Below are 4,749 nucleotides of genomic sequence, written 5' to 3' on the forward strand. Positions count from 1 at the left end.
ATCTGAAAATATTGTAGTGACTGCAATCAGATGTAGAAATAAATGGATAAAAGTGTGGTGATGTCCTCACTTCTTCACTACATGAAGAGGTAAAGGCGGGACCAATCGCTCGTCCTCACTGAATATGAATGAGGTGTGAGCTTTTACCTGATTACTATTCATACCTGAGCTCAGGTTACAGCCCCGCCCAACTCCATCCAACTTTCACAACTAAGCAATCATACAAGAGAAAAACAAACAATTCCACCATTATACACCCAGTACAAGCAAATATTACATACATCACCTACATGTACCAATAAAAGCAATAACATCTCACTTACTGCAGAAGAAGAAGAAGAAGAAGAAGTTCATTCTCCAGGAGACTTCGCTGCTCCATCTTCCAAAATAAAGTGAAACCTGGAACACGATGAATTATGTAAGAAATCTGTAAGAAATCCTTCTGATGGGACGTTTAACACTGACACATGGAAACTCTTTTTGAAGTTCTTGAAGGCGTGGCCAGGTCACATGACTGCTACAAACAAATCCAGTCTGGTCTGGAGGACAAAAGCAGGATACAGAGTTTAGGAAGTTCATTATCATATGATTTACATCACCATTTACGTGCAGGTGTTTAGCACATCCTTTTATCCTGAGCAACTTAGAACCAGTGAAAGCAGCTGAAGTAATCTGTAGTGATGAATAACCTGGAACATGGAGCATGAGGGCTGGAGTGCGACAGTCAGTAACAAAAAGGACAAAAATTCTGACCTGAGTGAGGGTCTAATTAAGAGCGTGGACAATAAATAAAGTTTAAAAAAAAAAAAAACCAGTCAGTAAAGAGAACAAAAAACAATGAAGTGTTGATATGATCAGAGAACGTACTGGAAGAATGGATCCACAGAATTGTTTGGAGAGTAAACTGTGAAACCAGGTTCTGTGTATGTGTATGTGCATGTGTGTGTGTATGTGTATATGTGTATGGGTGTGTATGTGTGTGTGTGTATGTATGTGTGTTTGTGTGTATGTGTGTGTGTGTGTGTGTGTGTGTGTGAGATTAAATGGCTGTTATGTGTGCATATGAACTTGTTCCAGAAGAGTACATTCTGACAATCCCGTATCTTATAAAACGAGAGAAAACTCGTGTTGAATTTAGTTGATTGTAAATGTCAGTGTCAGTACTGCGGTGATGCCTGCAAGGTTAAAAATGTCACTTTAAGTTTATTTAATTGAAGTGTCTTAGAGCAGTATCTCTTTGTCTGAACAACCGGTGACATATCAGAAGAACCCTAGCCTACAGGAGAACTATTAAATATATTATAGTATATATTTTCTTCTTTCCACCAGACCTTCCTCTGCCCCTGCCCCTGTGTCCTGTCCAACTGTAATAGAAAATCTGTCATCGGGAAACTTCAACTAAACTTTTTGCTTGGGAAAGTCACTGGAAGTCCAACTGACCAAAGAGTAAATCTCAGAGTGAACATTAAGTCTACTTCCTTAGCTCTGTCCCACTGCCGTGTGCTGTGTCTGGAAAAGATCTGACTGGAAAAAGTGTCATTTCATATATAAAAATTCTACACACCCCTGTAGAAATGATTTTTTTGTAATTTCTCCATCTTTAATGTCATAAAACACCCAACAAACTTCCAGTGAAAAAAAAGAGAAAGGTTTTAGGGAATTCAGCACTCAGTGTTTTCAGATAAGAGTTCACAAACTTGGCACGTCTTCTTTTGGCAATTTTATTCCACTTTTCCTTGCAATTCTTGCAGATCTATCAAATAGCCATGGGATCTCGTGTGCCCAGCCCTCTTCAAGTCATTCTACAAAGTTGAGATAGGTTTTTTTAAATTAATTTTTTTAAATGTGGCCCATGATCAGACAGGTCACTAGAGACTGAAAAACATACAAGCTCTTTTTTTAAATGAAAGATTAAGATAGTTTGCTAGTTATATCAGATCCTAATAGCAGGAAATTGAACAACCCTATAAAATGTGCACCTCTGATTACCTCATCATCGACCCTGTTCCCTAGCGCTAAATGGGGGAACCAGTACCCATTGACTAATGTACCAGGTAATGGATTGTTGTGCAGCAAATCCCATCATTGGGGCGTTATCTCAAGTTCTGTCCATTTTTGATATTCTGAAGCTCAAATTGCTCACCCCAAACATTTGTGGAGATCCTGCACCAACTGAATATTAATGTAACTGGGCATCAGCCAATCATCCTCAAAGCCCGGGTGCGCTCGAGCAATTTGGTCTCCTGTCTGCCAGTGTGTGTTTGAGAACGTAAAAGCTCTCCTTGGCTCCAGTACTCCGCTCTTAACTCCCAATGTGTTACTTAAAGTCACCAGAGTTTACTCTAAAGCTCAGTTTACCAGTGTGGATAATGCAAATTTTTTATAATTTTTTAAAAATCCACTTAAATAAATTCCAACAGTTCATATGGTCAACAGTATGTGTAAATAAGGAGAAACATAAGCAAGAACGACGATACAACTTCACACATTTCATCACTTTATTGTAGGTCATTCTCACACACACTTATTTCAGCAATTTAACATCAGAATAAAAGGAACATGTATTGTAGGGATTTAGTGCACAATCATAAGTCAGTACACAATTTACCAGAATTACTGTAACACACCAGAAGGTTCCTGTGCAAAAGTCTGCCTGTGTTCCTCCATCAGCATGTACCCGTCCTGATTTACCTGATTTACCTGTCCTGCTCCTGAAAGACATTAACATGTCATTAATATGTGAACAGGAGGAGGAGACCACGTTTCACATTACTTTCACTTTTCACCACAGGAACAAACTGCAACTTCTCTACAATTTAGAGATTATATAAAATGTTCATGTTCTCCACATGTGAGATCGTCTGAAAGCTGAGACTCTACAGATTCTCTCAGTGTTTCATTCGTGTGTGTAACATCAAATCCCTTCATGCTGTAAAGAGAAAAAGAGGACATGAGTGAACCTGACCATGCTGAAACTCGCAGGCGATGCTCACGGCACCAAAGAGTTAACACACCTTTCAACTGTGCGTGCGTTCACCTGCACAAGCTGGAAGTCTTCTGTTCTGAAAAAAACAAAACAAAAACAAAAAAACCCAACATTAACTACAAACATGATAACTAGCAATAAAAAGGTACAGCAATAGTCAATCATTAAAAAAATTAAAAGACTCGAGTTTTCTTCATCCCATAAACAAATATGTAAAGGCTAAATTATATTTGTTGTACAGAGTTAAGAGTAATCTAGTGTTGTGTAATCTAGCGTCAAGAACAATTTAGTGTGACGATAGACAATAGTGCAGAGTATGTAGTCTACAGTGTGTGTAGTGTACATGTAAGTGTGGAGTGTGAGTATGGAGTGTAAGTGTTGTGGCGCCAGGCCGGTAGCCGCCGACTCACCCACGGCTCGTGAATGGTGCACCGTACGGAAGAATTCCACCATCCAGCGAGCGAGGGGAGAGTATGAAAGGGCGATATTCCACTCGCAGAAAGAGAGAAGTATCTCCGAGCATGTGCGCAAATCTCTGGCGTGTTTTATGCAGTTCTGCCGACACGTGCACGTCTGCTAATCGCTGTTGTGTGTTTTTTCGGGTTTCAGGTGACTCCGACACGAGTGACGGCTCCGCCCCACCCCCTTGGCTGTAACCGCCGACGACTGAGACCCTCACCGCCCGATCGTCCTTCAACCCACACACACACGCACCCCGGCTCACCGATTATCTTAAATAAATCTCCAATAACACTGAAACAGCCTCCTGTGTGTCTGTGCTCCGCCCACCGCTGGCTAAAATCCCTACAGTGTAAGTGTGTAGTGTGTAGTGTACAGTGTAAGTGTGTAGTGTATAGTGTAAGTGTGCAGTACTTCATTTGGGACATAACTTTAGTATTTACTCTCCGAAGCGTGTTTTCTGAACAGAGACCAACTCATCCATATTGATTCATTACAACGATTTTCATCATCGATTATTATCCATTAGTTGTTGTAGCTCTAGTTTAATTATCGTTCAATTCACTGTTTTATTTTAAATGCGTTATTACACAGATGTCAGTCTAACTCCGAACATGACGCTCTAAAACGTTAGGTTCTCCGGCTAGCTAGACTTAGCATCTAGTTTTACCGCGTGGCCTGCATGCTGTTGTATTTTATATACAAAATATTATTTTTCACGACGCAAAACGAGGTTATAACTATGGAAAACCTCTCTTTATATGTAGGGATGAAGAAAACTCTATAAAAGTAAATTAATTAAATAAAAAACCCTGTCCGGTTAAACACTTACCGTCTCGTGGTACAGCTGCGGTGACACAGAGAGAGAGAGAGAGAGTGAGAGTGTGTGTGTGTGTGTGTGTGTGTGTGGGGGGGTGTGTGTGTGGGGGTGTGGGGGTTTGAGCGTTAGGTCCTCCTCCTCCTCCTCCTTCTTGTTCCAGCATTAGATGGCGCTGTGTGTTCAGCTCCTCCATCCTTCACCAAATCCCCACATTCCCCCGATCCAAGCATTGTTACTGAACTGTTATACAGTCCTGGTTTATTTAAGGCCATTTTCTTTCCTCTGTTCTCTCTTCTATCCTTCAGTCACAATATTAAAAACAACAACTGGACACTCTACCCTCATTCACCATCCATCAGGGGTTAGGTATGGTCTGGGGCTGCGTGTTCATCTCCTTCAGGATCCACAGTGGAACAGAGCATCATTACTTTATTTTCAATAAAGTTTTTTATTTATAAATCCTTGCGTTTAGCCCTGTACTGTA

General features: G+C 40.6%; 1 long non-coding RNA gene across 1 annotated transcript; it reads right to left on the minus strand.

Moving 5' to 3' along the window:
- Positions 1-2,484: 2,484 nt before the first annotated feature.
- On the minus strand, positions 2,485-4,346 carry LOC128618976 (uncharacterized). The gene is made up of 2 exons (XR_008387857.1): positions 4,278-4,346; positions 2,485-3,062 (listed from the first exon to the last, which is right to left on the minus strand). It is a non-coding gene; the product is annotated as an uncharacterized LOC128618976 (long non-coding RNA).
- Positions 4,347-4,749: the final 403 nt, after the last annotated feature.

This window comes from Ictalurus furcatus, chromosome 1, assembly GCF_023375685.1.
Source record: "Ictalurus furcatus strain D&B chromosome 1, Billie_1.0, whole genome shotgun sequence".
In the NCBI taxonomy this organism is placed as follows: Eukaryota; Metazoa; Chordata; class Actinopteri; order Siluriformes; family Ictaluridae; genus Ictalurus; species Ictalurus furcatus.